Source organism: Bombina bombina, chromosome 5 (assembly GCF_027579735.1).
Source record: "Bombina bombina isolate aBomBom1 chromosome 5, aBomBom1.pri, whole genome shotgun sequence".
NCBI lineage: Eukaryota > Metazoa > Chordata > Amphibia > Anura > Bombinatoridae > Bombina > Bombina bombina.
The window spans coordinates 861,676,554-861,696,732 of record NC_069503.1 but is presented as its reverse complement, the minus strand read 5'-3'; positions in this window follow the sequence as shown (position 1 = coordinate 861,696,732).

Here is a 20,179-nt window from a genome sequence, read left to right as displayed (position 1 = left end):
GAACAACACAGGATAAAGTGTGAAGCCATCATAGATACCGGAGCATGTGCCAACTTTATTGATTTGAGTTTAGTCACTGTTAATAAAATACCTTCGTCTTTCAAAAGCACACCTCTGCCTCTCAAAGTTATTGACAGTTCACATCTACCATCTGGTCCTGTCATGCAACAGACCATTCCCTTACTGGTTACTACTGCCTCTGGTCATTCTGAGACCATTACCTTTGAAATCATATCATCCCCTCTCTATCCTATAGTTCTGGGAATTACCTGGTTACAGTTACATCAACCCTCGGTGCATTGGGACACACTTACTCTATCCTTTCCCTCTTCTTACTGCTCTAAGACCTGTTTTCCAACTGCTCATTTACTCTCTACCTCTGCTCCTTCTATTCCTCTTCAGTATTCAGATTTCTCTGATGTCTTCGATCAGAAAGAGGCCGAGTCATTACCTCCACACAGGTCCTACGATTGCCCCATTGACCTGTTACCTCGAGCCACCATTCCCTACGGCCATATCTATCCCCTGTCCAGACCTGAGTTACAACATTTAAAAAACTACATAACTGATAATTTAAAAAAAGGTTTCATCCATCCCTCCACTTCCCCTGCCGTTGCCGGCATCTTTTTTGTAAAAAACAAGGACGGGTCCTTGCGCCCTATTATAGATTATCGTGAATTAAATAAACGCACGATAAAGAACAGGTACCCGCTACCTCTAATCCCAGAATTGGTTGAGAGGTTGAGTGGCGCTACTATATTTACTAAACTAGACCTTAGGGGCGCATACAACCTTGTTAGAATAAGGTCCGGGGACGAGTGGCTGACAGCATTTAGGACTAGGTATGGTCTTTTTGAATATACTGTTATGCCATTCGGTCTGTGCAACGCCCCTGCGACATTCCAGAATTTTATCAATGATATCTTTAGGGACATCTTAGACACTTTTCTGGTGGTCTATCTTGACGATATTCTAATCTATTCTTCTTCCCTTTCAGAACATGTCATACATGTCAGGCAAGTGTTGTCCAGACTAAGGTCACATAGTCTTTACGTAAAATTAGAGAAATGTCTCTTCCATGTTACAGAGGTCTCATTCCTAGGTTACCGTATCAGTCAAAGTACCATTATGATGGAAGACAATAAAATCAAAGCCATCACATCTTGGCCTACACCAACCACTATCAAAGAAGTACAACGCTTCTTAGGCTTTGCAAACTTTTACAGGCGCTTTATCCATAATTTCGCAGCTATCACTAAGCCATTAACAAATCTCACTAAGACGACAAAACCTTTCCTCTGGACCCCCCAGTCTCAAAAAGCCTTCAATGACCTCAAGTCCCTGTTTGTGTCATCACCTATTCTTCAATTACCAAACAGCAAAGCTCAGTTCATATTAGAAGTTGACGCTTCCGAATATGCCATCGGTTCAGTTCTTTCTCAAAGGTCCTCTCCTGACAAACAGATCCATCCTGTTTGTTATTTCTCCAGACTTTTAACACCCGCTGAGTTGAATTACCCCACAGGGGAAAAAGAGTTATTAGCCATCAAGTCATCCTTTGATCAGTGGAGACACTTACTGGAGGGGGCAGAACACCCTATAACTATTCTCACCGATCACAAAAATCTCCAATACCTCCAAACCAATCGCACTCTCTCTGCTCGCCAACTTCGTTGGAGTCTCTACTTCTCACGGTTCAATTTTACCATAAGCTACCACCCTGGTTCAAAAAACGGTAAAACTGACGCACTCTCACGCAAGGACCATAAGCCCCACTCTGATCCTTCCTACACAACTATAATCCCTAAAACATCTTTCATTGGTTTCATGCCAAGGATTTTTCAGAGCTCAAAACCCAACAACAATTGGATCCCACAACAAGTTCCTACACTTTATCTGTGGATGACAATGGTATCCTATGTAACAACTCTAAGTTTTATATACCTCCCTCTCTCCGTGACAAGGCTTTGCAACTCACACATGATTCTACACTGGCTGGACACTTAGGTGTACAAAAGACACTGGATCTCCTACAAAGACATTTTTGGTGGCCCTCCATGAAACACTCAGTAAAAGCCTATATCAAGTCCTGCCCCACCTGTCAGACCTCTAAGCCTTCACACCAATTGCCTATTTGCCTATTACAAAATCTACCCATTCCAGATTGCCCATGGAAAAGCCTCTCTATGGACTTTATCGTTGACCTCCCTAAATCCCAAGGAAAGACTGCCATATTTGTCGTAGTGGATCTATTTTCTCATTTGGCTCATTTCATACCAACTGACTCTCTCCCTACAGCACAACAAACCGCCGAGCTGTTTATCAAAGAGGTTGTGCGCCTTCACGGATTACCTACATCTGTATTGAGTGACAGAGGCTCGCAGTTCACCTCAAAGTTTTGGAAATTTCTCTGTTCCTCTCTTTCCATTCAGCAACATCTCACCACCTCATACCACCCTCAGTCAAATGGTCTCTGTGAGAGGACCAACCAGTGGCTAGAGCAGTACTTAAGATGCTTCTGCTCTAGCACCCACAAATCATGGGTCTCCTTCATACCTCAAGCGGAATTCGCATACAATAATACTACTAACTCTTCTACCGGATTTTCACCTTTCTATATCAACTCAGGACTCCATCCACGTTTCCATCCCTTATCATCCTCTCACACTCCTTGTCCTCAGGTTAATGATCTCATCAATTCTATTAAACTAACATACAATATGGTCCAAAGCAATATCAAGCATGCACAAGCTTCTCAAAAGCGCTACTATGATTTATGGCATCGTCCACAACCTAATTACAAGGTTGGGGACATGGTTTGGTTGAGCACAAAAAATCTTAGAATACCCTCACCATGCAGGAAGTTTAACAATCTCTTTGTCTTTGTTGGTCCTTTTCCAATTGTAGCCATTCGCAACCCACTTACTGTTACCTTACAGCTCCCTGCTACTTACCGCATCCACCCGACTTTTCATATATCATTGATCAAACCCTGTGATACCTCTCGTCTTCTGCCTCTTCCTGCTCTGGTGTCCCCGACGCCGGATCCTGAATATGAAGTACATTCGGTTTTGGACTCTCGTCGATGCAATGGACAACTGCAGTACCTTGTCCATTGGGCTGGATTTGATTCCTCTGAAGATTCTTGGGAGCCTGCAGCCAACCTCTCGGCTCCCCAGCTGGTGTCTCTCTTCCATAGGCGCCATCCCGATCGTCCCGCACCCTGATCCCTTCTTGATGGATCTTTGGGGGGGATGTGTCATGATCCTCCTATTCCACCTTAAATGTGTCAAGCAAATACTATATACCACCTTTACATCTTGTTAACTTCCTACCTGAACCCAATATAAACCTGCTTCCTCCCATGGTCCTTTGCTGGTTTATTGAAGTGTAATAGCTACAGTTCCAGTCCTTACCTTTTCTACAGCATAACAGGATTTAAACTGTGTATTTATTTCCTTTTCTATCAGCATACCTCTATTTCAGCCGGAGCTGACATTACATATCTGCAGCAGGACTTCACTCCACACCTCCCCCATCCAGGGTCTGCTTGTGAGTATTCCTAACAACCTGGCGTGACACGCCACTCAGCAAACAGGAAACGCAGGGACCACAGCGTTCACACTGGTCACCAAGCTCATTGGGACAGGATCTCTGTGCTGCACTCATCGCACTCACAGCAGCTGCAGTTTGCTTAAAGGGGAAATCTCATTCAGCGACTTCTGGACAGGTGCTGTATAAACTTTCATAAACACACTGTGCAACTCTCTTCTGAAGTACACTTAAACATATTACAAGTGTAAGATTTGTATAGTGAAGCTGCTTACATTTAACCGTGAACTCTGTCTACTAACTGCATCCTGAAATACAATTAACCTCTGCATTACTGTTTGTAAACTGAAGCTGCTTGCATTTAACCCTGGTCTCTTTCTACTAACTGCATCTTGATATATAATTAACCTCTGCAGTACTGTTTATCTCTGTATATCCATTGCTACGAATACCTGCCAAAGTCAACTCCCACTAATAGACACTCCAGTTACTGGGAGCTAGCTGTCCGGCAAAATTAACAACAAGTGTTATACAGTTCACTAAAAGCATATAGTGTACTGTCATCCTCAACTCTTGTAACACATCCTCAATTTTACATGATATCTTGGTTGTTACAATTACAAGTGAGTTGATTGTTACAGTGTGCAACAAGTTAAGTCAATACAAATTATTTAAATTTAAAAAAAAAATGCCCTTATAAAAAGAAGTTGACACCGTCAACAGGAGGGATCCAGCCATCGGTATCATTAACTTCTATTTTTTTTACCATATTGGAAGAGGCAACAATGAAAACCTACATTCTATCAATGCAGTTTCTACAATAAATGTTGGATTTAGAGGCACTGCTGCAGATGTGACTCGTGTGTGTCCATAGCTGGTATGCTGCAAGAACATTAACCCTGGCAAGACCTTAAAACTAAAAAGGTTTGCGATTGTATATCTTGTCTTACCTGTGGTACAAGTGTATCTTCATTGGAGAGTGGGGAGAGACCTGAGAGATGTATGGGTATCTAAAAACATTCATAATAATGTATTGCTGTATATTGATCTTCCTCTCCTCCTGCCTTTTTACCTGTCATTACCTTTCCCCCTAACTATCGGCTAGATTTAGAGTTTTGTTGGTAACGACCCACGTTTTAAATACCGCTGGTATTTAGAGTTCACAGAATGGCTGCGTTAGGCTCCAAAAAAGGGAGCGTAGAGCATATTTACCGCCACTGCAACTCTAAATACCAGCGTTGTTTACGGACGCGGCCAGCTTAAAAAACGTGCTCATGCACGATTCCCCCATAGAAAACAATGGGGCCATTTGAGTTGAAAAAAAACCTAACACCTGCAAAAAAGCAGCGTTCAGCTCCTAACGCAGCCCCATTGTTTTCTATGGGGAAACACTTCCTACGTCTGCACCTAACACTCTAACATGTACCCCGAGTCTAAACACCCCTAACCTTACACTTTTTAACCCCTAATCTGCCGGCCCCGCTATCGATGACCCCTGCATATTTTTTTTAACCCCTAATATGCCTCTCCGTACACCGCCGCAACCTACATTATACCTATGTACCCCTAATCTGCTGCCCAAACACCGCCGACCCCTATATTATATTTATTAACCCCTAATCTGCCCCCCACAACATCGCCCCCAGCTACCTACAATAATTAACCCCTAATCTGCCGACCGGATGTCGCCGCTACTCTAATAAATGGATTAACCCCTAAAGCTAAATCTAACCCTAACACTAACACCCCCCTAAGTTAAATATAATTTAAATCTAACGAAATAAATTAACTCTTATTATATAAATTATTCCTATTTAAAGCTAAATACTTACCTGTAAAACAAACCCTAATATAGCTACAATATAAATTATAATTATATTGTAGCTATTTTAGGATTAATATTTATTTTACAGGCAACTTTGTAATTATTTTAACCAGGTACAATAGCTATTAAATAGTTAATAACTATTTAATAGCTAAAATAGTTAAAATAATTACAAAATTACCTGTAAAATAAATCCTAACCTAAGTTACAATTAAACCTAACACTACACTATCAATAAATAAATTAAATAAAATACCTACAATTACCTACAATTAAACCTAACACTACACTATCAATAAATTAATTAAATACAATACCTACAAATAACTACAATTAAACCTAACACTACACTATCAATAAATTAATTAAATACAATACCTACAAATAACTACAATTAAATAAACTAACTAAAGTACAAAAAATAAAAAAGAACTAAGTTACAAAAAATAAAAAAATATTTACAAACATTAGAAAAATATTACAACAATTTTAAACTAATTACACCTACTCTAAGCCACCTAATAAAATAACAAAGACCCCAAAAATAAAAAAAATGCCCTACCCTATTCTAAATTAAAAAAGTTCAAAGCTCTTTTACCTTACCAGCCCTGAAAAGGGCCCTTTGCGGGGCATGCCCCAAATAATTCAGCTCTTTTGCCTGTAAAAAAAAACATACAATACCCCCCAACATTACAACCCACCACCCACATACCCCTAATCTAACCCAAACCCCCCTTAAATAAACCTAACACTAAGCCCCTGAAGATCTTCCTACCTTATCTTCACCATGCCAGGTTCACCGATCCATCCTCCGAAGTCTTGATCCAAGCCCAAGCGGGGGCTGGTGATCCATAATACGGCTGAAGTCTTCAATCAAGCCGCAGCTGAAGAGGTCCAGAAGAGGCTCCAAAGTCTTCATTCTATCCGGGAAGAAGAGGAGATCCGGACCGGCAACCATCTTGATCCAAGCGGCATCTTCTATCTTCATCCGATGACAAACGGCTCCATCTTGAAGACCTTCAGTGCGGATCCATCTTCTTCTTCCAACGTCCAACTGAAGAATGAAGGTTCCTTTAAGGGACGTCATCCAAGATGGCGTCCCTCGAATTCCGATTGGCTGATAGGATTCTATCAGCCAATCGGAATTAAGGTAGGAAAATTCTGATTGGCTGATGAAATCAGCCAATCAGATTCAAGTTCAATCCGATTGGCTGATTGGATCAGCCAATCAGATTGAGCTCGCATTCTATTGGCTGATCGGAACAGCCAATAGAATGCGAGCTCAATCTGATTGGCTGATTGGATCAGCCAATCGGATTGAACTTGAATCTGATTGGCTGATTCCATCAGCCAATCAGAATTTTCCTACCTTAATACCGATTGGCTGATAGAATCCTATCAGCCAATCGTAATTCGAGGGACGCCATCTTGGATGACGTCCCTTAAAGGAACCGTCATTCTTCAGTTGGACGTCGAGCGAAGAGGATGGATCCGCGCCGGAGGTCTTCAAGATCAGCCGCTCGTCATCTGATGGAACAACATAGAAGATGCGGCTTGGATGAAGATGTTTGCCGGTTCGGATGTCCTCTTCTGCCCGGATAGGATGAAGATTTCTTCCCGAAGATGGACTTCTTCATTTGCCGCTTGGATCCAGACTTCAGCCAGAGGATGGACGTCACTCTTCAGCCCCTGCTTGGGCTTGGATGAAGATTTCGGAGGCTCTTCTGGACAGATCGGAACCCGGTGTGGTGAAGACAAGGTAGGGAGATCTTCAGGGGCTTAGTGTTAGGTTTATTTAAGGGGGGTTTGGGTTAGATTAGGGGTATGTGGGTGGTGGGTTGTAATGTTGGGGGGGGTATTGTATGTTTTTTTTTACAGGCAAAAGAGCTGAATTCTTTGGGGCATGCTGGTAAGGTAAAAGAGCTTTTCTATTTTAATTTTAGAATAGGGTAGGGCATTTTTTTATTTTGGGGGTCTTTGTTATTTTATTAGGGGGCTTAGAGTAGGTGTAATTAGTTTAAAATTGTTGTAATATTTTTCTAAGGTTTGTAAATATTTTTTTATTTTTTGTATTTATTTGTAGGTATTGTATTTAATTAATTTATTGCTAGTGTAGTGTTAGGTTTAATTGTAGGTAATTGTAGGTAGTTTATTTAATTTATTTATTGATAGTGTAGTGTAAGGTTTAATTGTAACTTAGGTTAGGATTTATTTTACAGGTAATTTGTAATTATTTTAACTAGGTAACTATTAAATAGTTATTAACTATTTAATAGCTATTGTACCTGTTTAAAATAAATACAAAGTTGCCTGTAAAATAAATATTAATCCTAAAATAGCTACAATATAATTATAATTTATATTGTAGCTATATTTGGGTTTATTTTACAGGTAATGGATGGATCGGTGAACCTGGCATGGTGAAGATAAGGTAGGAAGATCTTCAGGGGCTTAGTGTTAGGTTTATTTAAGGGGGGTTTGGGTTAGATTAGGGGTATGTGGGTGGTGGGTTGTAATGTTGGGGGGGGTATTGTATGTTTTTTTTTACAGGCAAAAGAGCTGAATTATTTGGGGCATGCTGGTAAGGTAAAAGAGCTTTTCTATTTTATTTTTAGAATAGGGTAGGGCATTTTTTTATTTTGGGGGTCTTTGTTATTTTATTAGGGGGCTTAGAGTAGGTGTAATTAGTTTAAAATTGTTGTAATATTTTTCTAATGTTTGTAAATATTTTTTTATTTTTTGTAACTTAGTTCTTTTTTTATTTTTTGTATTTTAGTTAGTTTATTTAATTGTATTTATTTGTAGGTATTGTATTTAATTAATTTATTGCTAGTGTAGTGTTAGGTTTAATTGTAGGTAATTGTAGGTAGTTTATTTAATTTATTTATTGATAGTGTAGTGTAAGGTTTAATTGTAACTTAGGTTAGGATTTATTTTACAGGTAATTTGTAATTATTTTAACTAGGTAACTATTAAATAGTTATTAACTATTTAATAGCTATTGTACCTGTTTAAAATAAATACAAAGTTGCCTGTAAAATAAATATTAATCCTAAAATAGCTACAATATAATTATAATTTATATTGTAGCTATATTAGGGTTTATTTTACAGGTAAGTATTTAGCTTTAAATAGGAATAATTTATTTAATAAGAGTTAATTTATTTCGTTAGATTTAAATTATATTTAACTTAGGGGGTGTTAGTGTTAGGGTTAGACTTAGCTTTAGGGGTTAATACATTTATTAGAATAGCGGTGAGCCCCAGTCGGCAGATTAGGGGTTAATGTTTGAAGTTAGGTGTCGGCGATGTTAGGGAGGGCAGATTAGGGGTTAATACTATTTATTATAGGGTTAGTGAGGCGGGAGTGAGGCGGATTAGGGGTTAATAACTTTATTATAGTAGTGGTGAGCTCCGGTCAGCAGATTAGGGGTTAATAATTGTAGGTAGGTGGCGGCGACGTTGGGGGCGGCAGATTAGGGGTTAATAAATATATTATAGGGGTCGGCAGTGTTAGGGGCAGCAGATTAGGGGTACATAGGGATAACGTAGCTGGCGGCGGTGTATGGAGCGGCAGATTAGGGGTTAAAAAATTGTAATAGATTGGCGGCGATGTGGGGGAGCCTCAGTTTAGGGGTACATAGGTAGTTTATGGGTGTTAGTGTACTTTAGAACACAGTAGTTAAGAGCTTTATAAACCGGCGTTAGCCCAGAAAGCTCTTAACTACTGACTTTTTTCTGCGGCTGGAGTTTTGTCGTTAGATTTCTAACGCTCACTTCAGCCACGACTCTAAATACCGGCGTTAGAAAGATCCCATTGAAAATATAGGATACGCAAATGGCGTAGGGGGATCTGCAGTATGGAAAAGTCGTGGCTGCAAAGTGAGCGTTAGACCCTTTCCTGACTGACTCCAAACACCAGAGGGCGGTAAAAACCAGCATTAGGAGCCTCTAACGCTGGTTTTGACGGCTACCGCCCAACTCTAAATCTAGGCCTATGTCTCTTACACTATCATTCCTCATGACTCTCTCCTGTTTGCCATCACTCTTACTATCTTTGTCTCTCTTACTTACTCTCTCCCTATAACTACCTCCCTCACTCCTACTGTCGCTATTTCTTCCTCCAGCTCTAATGCCTTGTCTCATTTACTTTAACCCCATAATGTATCCACACCTCTCCTGTTTTATTTCTCTCCTCTCCTGGTTATTTCTGTTTTCTATATCCCTTTTTCCTCATGTAAATTAAAAAAATGTGTAGTGTGTATTTTGACAAGAGTTGTATGTTATATGTAGTATGTGTGGTGTTGTGTGTGTGTGTAGTGCGGTAAGTCTGTGCAACAGCAACTTGCCTACTTCTCTCTATCAGTTCCTTCTACTGTATGTAAATACAATACAAATGCTGAAGATGGTCTTATAAGGGCTAACAGTTTTGGAATGATAAAATGTCTTTTCCTATGAAAGTTCCATGAAACTCAAAGTAAAGTGTACAAAAATATACTTAAATACATATATGTAACTTGGATTTTTGTTTTTTTTATTAATTCATTATTCTGCTTTACCTGAGTCACTACAAAATCAAACTGAATAGGATGCAACTGTATATGTTAAGAAGTATTTTAATTTTTAATGTATGTAGAAATATAAGGTAATAACTATTGCTGCCTTAAATGAGGTAAAGGGCATTAAAATTAGTAAGTCTGCTTAGAATGATATAAGCATAGTAAGGAGAGTAATAAAAAGAGATCAGGTCTGATCTTGTGTATGAATTTCACCATATTTAGTAGATTTTATTAATTGAGCAGGGAGCATATTTCCTACTTTAAAGGATCATACAAGCTGTATACTGTACAAACACAAAAAAACCCCATTTAAGAACATGTAATGCACTGTGCGTATATATTCTACTTCAACCCCCTGGTGTTACAAGTTGAAAGTAAAAATGTTGTGCTAGCATGAAACCCTAGTTTAAGTGATTATAGCTCTTTTGCAACAAAAAATATTTTAGCTCTTTTGGAAAAAATCTATCTTAAAAATAAACACAAAAAGAAAACCTAAAGCTAAATCCCAAAGTTTAGACTCCCCATCTTGAATTTTGCACCTTGGGGGGGCAGCATCAGATCTATTGCTGTACTCTTCGGTACTCTGGGGGCGCTCCCCGATCTTCTTTGGCAGTCCAGCTCTGATCCTCCACCTGATGCTTCTTCATGCTGTCACAGCAGCACAATAAAGATTAAATCAAGGTCCTCCTTTATATATGGGTGCCCTTGCAATTCTATTGGCTCATTTTTTGTTTCCAATACAAATCAGCCAATAGAAAAAGCTTTCATTTTATTTTACAATCCGATTTTTGCTCATGCTTAAAGGGGCATGAAACCGAAATTTTTTCTTTCATGATTCAGATAGAGTACAATTTTAAACAACTTTCCAATTTACTTCTATTATTTAATTTGCTTCCTTCTATTGCTATAATTTGCTGAAAAGTTTATCTAGGCAAGCTCAGGAGCAGCAGAGAACCTAGGTTCTAACAGTTGATTGGTGGTTATATATATATATATATATATATATATATATTGTGATTGGCTCACCCATGTGTTCAGTTAGAAACCAGTAGTGCATTGCTGCTCCTTGAACAAATTATACCAAGAGAATGAAACAGATTAGATAATAGAAGTAAATTAGAAAGTTGTTTAAAATTGCATTCTCTAAATGGCACTAGGAGGTTCCGGTGGAGGAGGAGCTAGGCAGGTAATGCTGAGCTCGCTGCTCCAGCCCTACAGCTGCTGGCGGTGAAACCTTTGCGCCCTGCCCCAAACTGGGGCTGCTTCTTCTTGGGCAATTAGCAAGACCATTTCTGGAACCCTACCAGCGGACTACCATCCCTCTGGTTTATACTTAAACACCAGCTACTTGATCTCACTCTAAGTAGCCTAACAGACTACCTGGCGTATACAGGTGCGGAACAAAACAATTGGCACCTCTGCCCCAAGTCACTCTACATTTTTTATCTCCAGCAGTGCCCTGCCTGACAACTTAATTATCCCCCCTCTCTCCGTCCCTGATACCCGCTGCCCCTGCACGGCTAACCTTAAGCCCTAAAGTACAGCATACCTCTTCAATCCTACCTGAGACGCCGCCTAGGATTTCCCCTTGCTGATCCAATGACTCCGCTGACAGGCGATCACCCCGCCCCTCCCCCACCGGTGCTGCGTGGGAGGGAGACGGGCTCGGCTCTGGATCGGAGACCGGCGGTAGGAGATTGCTCCCTGTACTCCTGTGGGTGCCTGACACAGTGCCTCTCTCTCCCCTCCCACCGGTGCTGCACGAGGGGAGCCAAAGTAGAATCTGGTTTAGAACCGTGAGGCAGGAGGTCCTGAGGGTGGCCACTTCAGAGACTGAACCACTCCATAGGATCTCGGATGCCGGTGAGGTACTCGGCAGGTGACTGGACGATGCGAGAGGGGGTAAGTCAAGTTCCATAGCACCGCTCCCTATACACATATCCCCGCAACAATTAAAAACCCCAAGGCGGTCTTCAGGCCCGATACTTGGGGCTGGCGGGCTAGTGTCTGTTGGCAAGGAGGCTCATTTAAAAAAAAGGGGCCAGTAAAATTATAAAAATACTATGCTGAGTATTGGGGGAAAAAACACTTACAGGTTACCTGCTTAGTATAAGTTAAAAGACTTCAATGGACCAAAAAGAACTGGGGAAGAAAAATTAATCATTGCAGGATCCCCCTTCAATATAAAAATAATTCAGAATCTCGGTTCCAGGTGTACCTGCATAAAAGAATGTCCTACCTGCTATAGAAAATCACACATAGGTTACCCATTCAGCATAAATAAAAAGAATCCAATGGACTAAAAAGACCCAGGGAAGGAAAATTAACAACTACAGGACTTCCCTCCATTACAAACTAACGTTGAGTTGTGGTTTCAGCCTATACTATTTAAAATGGACACTTATTAGGAGACACTGAGGGGGAGAAAGGAAGAGAAAGGAAGAAAAAAATGATATTTTCTAACTGAATACAATGTTTCATTTTATGTGACAATGTTATATTGCTTGCTTCTTTTCTTTTTTTCATTTTTGCCTTTGAGACTGTTTTTTCCTTCGTTGATCCTTTGATGTTACTCCTGTACTATGTTTATGCAAAGGAATGGTTTATTTATTAGTGACATTTAAAAGTGCTGAAGCAATAGCTAACTGATGTTAAAGAAAATACCTAAGCTATATAATTAACGGCAGTAATTATCACATCTTTATTATAGGAATCTCTAGTTAACAGCTTCCTAAGACAGCTCTTATATAAGGCTAAATAAGGTCTCAGGAATTATACAATCCTAGAGAGGTAAACTACTGAAAAACTCAGTTAAATCCTCTTAAGAGGAGGGGGAGAGAGAAGGAAGGGAAGGAGGAGGCGCAGAGGGAACAGAGCGATGCAAATAATACCTCTTATAAAGTAAATATATTATCTAGCTCTTGCCCCTTGGGGCTCTCATGGCGAGGTAATACTTCACTATTACAAACTCACTAAAGTATTATTTAGTATTTTTTTTTCTCTTTTCCCCTGCCCCCTCAATAGCTAGTATTAGGGGTATATAATATAGAGCTGAATACAGAACCCCTGTTTCTCCCTAACGAGGTCATTTAAGGCCTGCGTTTACTATCTCAAAACAAAATCTAAAGGCTACAGGTCGTGTCCTAGGGCAGCCCCCCTGCGCAGGATAAAGGCCTTATATCTAACTATCCTCTTTTCATTATTATTGCTGCCCGTGGCTGGGTGAGTGAGTCTTGTTCACAATTGATCCTTGGGACCTCTTCTCTTCTTATTTTTCACTAAGCTGATCAATTTTGGCACATTTTTTGTTTTTCTAGCCCTCCTCCACTTCTGATTCCCTCACTCCCTATCCTCACCCCTTTTTTTTCACACTGGGAGGATTCTCCCCCTAGTCTAAGTAACCCACACCCTCTTTAATAAGTGTTGCACATGGATACATTTCTACACAATCACTCCAAGACTCCCTCACCAACTATGGCAGCAAAGCAAAGAGACAGGCGAGCAAAGAATACTTCAGATATCACCGCTGAAGTACATGCAACACCCGCTAGCGCACCTTCTCTGACTGATACATTTAATATGCAAGTCCTGGTCACCAAAATTTCGGAGGCCCTGGCATCCAATTTTGATGCACTCAAATTAGAGATTAAACAAGATCTTATACTACTATCACAGGAAGTTAGACAGTTCGCCAATAGAATCAATGAAGTCGAACAAAGGGTGTCAGACCTTGAAGACCTCTCTACACTTCATAGCTCCAATTTAGAAGCCACTAACGCGGATATCTCTACAATGCAGGCTAAACTTGAAGACCTTGAGAATCGTTCCCGTAGGAACAATCTGCGGGTAATCGGGGTCCCAGAGGATAAAACCTATGAGGACTTAAATACTTTTATCTCAGTACTATTACCCCAACTACCTTAAATCCCATCTAATTATCCCCAGATCATAGTGGAAAGAGCACATAGGTTAGGGAAACCCTGGGTAGACAATAAAGGGAACCATAGGCCCAGATATGTGATTGTAAAACTCTTAAATTTTCAAGATTACATTGATGCATTTTTTTCGGAAAAACACTACACTAGGGGGTTCTAAAATCCTCCTCTTTCAGGATTTCTCAGCTGAGACAACATCCAGGAGGAAGGCATTAGCCCCAATCTGTACCAAACTAATCCAACAGGGGCATCAAGCTACCATTATTTACCCTGCAAAATTGAAAATCACAGATGGTGAAAATGTCCGTATTTTTAGCAATACTCAATTCTTGAAAGATTCAAATATTTTACATGCACAGCTGTTAGGCCGAAAATAGGCCACTGATATGTTTTTTTTCTTGGTTCTCATTTATTGTGAGTATGGATTATGCTGGTTCAGGAGTTTTCAGGTTGAATGTTTTCTATCCCCTCCCCCCTTTTTTTCTCTGTTTCCCCCCTTTTTTTTCTTCCCCCCCTTTCCCCCTTCTTCTTCACCCATCTCCCCTATTATCTAATTCCAGACATGAGGTTAGTCCCAGATGGCAAATTTTAAAGTAATTTCCTGGAATGTGGGTGGGATTTCCACCCCCATTAAAAGGAAAACTATTCTTACACATTTGAGAAAGCTGGGAACTGACATAGCATTTGTACAAGAAACACATCTGACCCCAGAAGAGTCCTTGAAACTCAGGTCTTCCTGGGTGAAAGAAATCTTTTTTTTCCCCGGGTGTGGGAAGGAGGAGAGGGGTGGCCATTCTGATAGGGAAAATAATTAATTTAGAGGTTATTCACAGGGAAACAGACCAGGAGGGAAGATTTTTGCTAATAAATGTTAAAATTTGCAAAACAATATTTACCTTATGCAACATTTATGCACCCAATAAGCTTGATTCAGATTTTTGGTCCATGATACAAGCTAAAATTCTCTCTGTGTATGAGGGCCACCTGGTCCTCGGTGGAGATTTTAACATGTCCCCACACTGTCCATTGGACAGACTTAGGCAGAATATTAAACCATTTAAACATAAAAGGGACAACCTAGAAGCTAAGCTTATCAAATCAATTATGCAAAATCTTGCAATTAAGGATGTGTGGAGACTCCAGAATCCAGATGCCAGGGATTTTACCTGTTTATCCAGGGCCCACAAAATGCTCTCTAGAATCGATCTATTTCTTATTAATGAAAGATTAAGCCTGTCAGAAGTAAAGGCAGGGATACTACCCATTTTTTTGTCAGACCATGGTCCCATCTACCTGGAGTTTCAATTGAACTATTCTAAAATTAGACCAATACGTTTTATTTTCCCCTCATTTCTTGCGACCGATTTGAAATTTAAAAATTGGCTTAAACTCAAATTCTCTGACTATGTTCAACATAACCTAGATTATATAGACTCTCCTATGCTGTTCTGGGAAGCTGCAAAGGCAGTACTTAGGGACGAAATTATCGCCTACAGTGCTGCAAGACTTAGGAAAATAAGACTAAGAGAGAAAGAAATTACCAATTCAGTAATCAATTCCTATAACTCCTACTTATTGGAAAAATCGCCTATAAATTGGGCAAAATATATTAGGGCCAAAAATTCTAGGGATACATTTGCGGTTTTCCAGGAAACACAGAGAGACTTAAAATTTCAAGCCAGAATCTACAGATTTGGGAACAAGTCTGGTAGACTTCTGGCTAATCTGGTCAAGAGGGAGAAAAACTCATCTTTTATTGAGAATATTCAACAGGAAGGTATTATTCTTGAAAAACCTGAAGAGAATGCGGAGGTGGTTATCAGATATTATCAAGATCTTTATTCCCGTAGGAGCTCAAATTTAGCTCAAGCGACACAATTTTGAAGCAAAATCATCTGCCCTAAAATCTCAGCTGATATGGCTGATACTCTCAATATTCCAATTTCGGAATTGGAAATTGTAAAGGCCATTGCGGATCTTGCTTCAAACAAAGCACCAGGACCAGACAGCTTGCCGAATGAGTTCTACAAAATTATGAACACTGAAATTGCTCCTTATCTCAATAATCTATATAACAGTATGTATGTTAAGGGTGACCCAGTAGCTACTTCTTTCTCTGCCTCTAACACTATCTTAAGCCTCAAGGACGGGAAAGACCCCTCCCTTAAGGAATCATATAGACCCATATCCCTTCTAAATGAAGACTACAAAATTCTCTGTTCTATCATTGCTAAGCGGCTTCAGTCATCACTTGTTAACATCATTCATCCAGATCAAGCAAAAATCAGAGAAGCATTAGTTATCACTGAATATTTTAGGACCTTGGAGGCGTTGGGGAGCCGGGGGATGGGGGTGCCCCTGACCTAGCTATTGTCTCACTTGATGCAGAGAAAGCATTTGACTCAATCCATCATGACCATCTTCTTACTTCATTGGCCAATTTTGACTTTAAGGGTGTGTTCCTCCACTTCATCACTAATTTGTATAAAGAACCATATACAAGATTGATTGTCAATAACTGTGTCTCCCACAGATAACTCTATGGAGGGGAACTAGACAGGGATGCCCTCTGTCCCCCCTGCTTTTCAACGTCTCAATTGAACCCTTGGCAATTATGGTCAGACACCAAATATCAGGAATTAAAGTGGGTAATCAGGTGCTGAAAATTGCTCTCTATGCTGACGATCTATTGCTATATCTATCAAATACCCAAACTAGTATACCTAAACTTCTGGATATTGCTGCTCGCTTCGGGTCTTTTTAAGGTTATAAGATCAACGAAGCAAAATCAGAACTATTATGGCTTAGAAAAAACAATAATTCCCCCCTTAATATCCCCTTCAGCCTGGCCAAACAATCTCTCAAATACTTAGGAATCATGATTCCCTCCACTCCAGGAGACCTTTATCATCTTAACATGCTCCCAATTCTAGTAAGTATCAGGGAGAAACTTAAAAGCTGGCAGTCTCTGCCACTATCCATCTCCGGTCGGATAGCCTTATTTAAAATGGTTCTGCTCCCAAAGCTTTAATATGTATTACAGAACAACCCATTAATCCTTTTAGAGAGGGATTTCCGGTCCCTTAACAGTGCAGTTAGTAAATTCTTATGGCAGGAAAAAAGACATAGGATATCCCTAAACAAACTCTCACTTCCAAAAGAGTATGGTGGTCTTGCACTACCAGATATTCGCTCATACAATTATGCTTTCCTTGCTCGAGTGGTGGCAGACTGGATTTACCATAGTAACTATGTGGTTAATAACTCACTAGAGGAAAATATTTGTAACCCTTATCTTCCCCTAGCACTAATTGACTGTCCACCTAAAGAGCTTCCAGGAAAAATTAAAAGACTTAAAACTTTCTCCAACCCGCTGAAGGCTTGGTGGAAAATGGCTAATCTTCTATCTTTAAACTGCTAAATTTCTCAGCATCTTCCATTATTGGGCAATCCAAAATTTCCCGTAGGCCTAAGTTCAATAATATTCAAGAGATGGCACAACTTAGTCCTGAACAGGGTGGTACAGCTCATTGACCTAGAGAGAAAATGCGTCAAAACTTTTGAGGAACTATAAAAAGAGTTTACAATTAATAACAAGGAATTTTATGCATACTTGCAAAGTAGGCATTTCTCCTTGGAGCTAATGAAAGAGGTAGGCTGGAGCTGGACCCTGGGTAAACTGGATAACTGGCTTATACTGTTCAAAAATGGACACAGATCAATTTCCCTATGCTATCAGCTGATTAAACTTAGCAAAGGCTAATTGGAGATAGAGAAAATTATTTCAATGTTGAATGGGATAATACCTCAGTCTAATATTGACACCAAATTTGTCCAATCATCAATTCAGAAAGTTGCTCAAACCACTTTATCAGCTACCTGGCGGGAGATGCATGTCAAACTCATACATAATTCCTACTTCACTTCCAAAAAGGGTTATAAAATTCGTAATCTTAGCTTCAATAAATGTCCAAAATGCCTACTCCCTGCAGCAGATTTAATGCATATGATATGGGACTGCCCTACATAAGACATCTTTGGTGGAAGCTAGAGTTTTGGCTTAGTAAAACTCTTAAAATCTCTCTTTCGAGCTTAACAAAGTTACAGGCCATATTCGGCTTGAGGAATCACAATCATCAACAATCAAATGAGAAAGTGATAACTCTATCCATATTGGCAACTAGATATCTTATTCTTAAAAAATGGATATTGAGAGCAATCCCATCCATCCCAGAGATTAAGAATTGTTTGAAAAAACAATGTCTGTTAGAACAAAGAGATACCAATCTAGATAATGACCTAGACATCAGACAATTCTTTGGCAAATGGTCAGTGTTCATTAAGTCATTCCCTGATACCGAGATAAACTATTTGATATTTCCATTCAGAAACTCTGAATTAGTACTCTTAGGTGCTTGGTAATAACCAAGTAAGAGAGATATGAGCCAAGATGCTACTCAATTCACTGGTCCCCCCTCCCCCCTCTTCCCTTTCCCCCCTTTTTTTTCTATTCTCTCTTTTCTTTTTTTCCTTCTTTCCCCTTTTCCCTTTTTTTTGGATGAGTTGTTTATGTAAAGAAAAAAAAACAAAAAACAAAAACTCCAGCAGCGTATGCTTTACATTAAGGAGGCCATCTACGGGCAAAATGCTGTTTAACATATAAAATGATGTAATCATGTTTGCTTTTTTCTCTTTTTTCTGTTATGCTATGCTATATGATATTTGGCCCTGCGTGGAACAATATTTGCAATTTGATTTTTCTGCATCCCTTGTTGGATATAAATAAAAGATTTAAAAAAAAAAATTGCATTCTCTATCGGAATCATGAAATAATTTTTTGGGGTTTCATGTACCTTTCAATCTATTAGAAACAAGTAATGCTGCAATATTTTAACTAAGTTTTTCTTTTAGTTAATAGCAATCTGAGTATCCCAACTTTATATAAATAGTTAAGTTAATAAAATAGATAGTATGGAAACTTGCTATATTGTAGAATCTACTCAATATTGCTTTAATGAGCAGATAACTTATTTTATAGCAATTGATTGTAAGAAAATATCAGTAACTGATAGCATTAAGCATTTCCTGGGTGGAATTTAAGAGAGCAATTATACAACAGGAAGGCATAGCATTATTCCTGTAGTTCAGCTGATTTAAGTCCTGCAGCTCTCAGATTTCATGGAGTTTGATACTGAAACAACATTAACAATTATAGTCTAGAGTAAAGGCAGCAGTAATATAGTTCATCAAAAATAGAATGAAGCACTTTGTAATGCAAGTTGAGGATAGCTAGGCAGACGGCAAGCAGAATTAAACAGCAAGAGAGAGGATGTGAGGTGATACCTTTTCCCCTGTAATGGTTACACTGTTTGACTGTGTTAAATGTTAAATGTTACCTGTTAATTTATGTTATACTTGGTATGCTGACAAGTTCCATTGTCTCCCTTACTATTGTCCTATTGTCCTAATTCTTGTTTAGAGGCCTAACCACCCCAAACCCTTGACCTCTATTATAGTGCCTTTACGCTTGGGTCTAAAACTCGAATTGCCTCCCCCACAACCTCTATTTCTGGACCACTCCCTGGAACTTGACACATAAACTCCCTATATCTCCCCCCCCTGGTGTGACCCCAGGATATTTTGTATCAGGCAAAGGGACAACTTTAGTTGTCCTTCCACTTTTTTGAATCCAGGGGATTAGCGGGGCTAGGACCACCTATGCTAGCTCCCCCCCACACATTTTGAGCTGCGACCTCTTGGTTCAACTAATAGGTCACTCACAACTAAAGTGAAACAATATCACTTTCCCCCCTTCTTTAATGTTTTCCTAACATATCCCTACTTACCTGTGTCCCTCCCCTTAGAAGACCCCCAAATTGGTAGACATAATTCTTGAAGGAGAAAATTATCCTTCCCTGACTTTTCATTTATGGTACGCTAATCAGAGCCGACTTCTCCCTGGACATTATCCAGACTCCTACTCACTAAGCTAGTTGGACTTGTCCACTCCATTTATTTTACTGCCCAAAGCCATAGTACACCTCTCCCCTCCTCCACCCGTCCTTTTGGGCATAGTAGCTGAGAACCATCTTGAGATGCCTGCCCTCAGATTCGCTACACTTAACACACAGGGCCTCAACTCCCCTACAAAACGAAGCCTCTTGCTCCGGTATCTCCTACGGCACAAGCTCCAAATTGCCTTCTTACAGGAAACTCATTGGCAGGAAGGGACCAGATTTCTTACTTATTCTTCCTACTTCCCAATCTGTGAAACATCTTCCTACACCGAAAAGACAAGAGGTGTGGCTG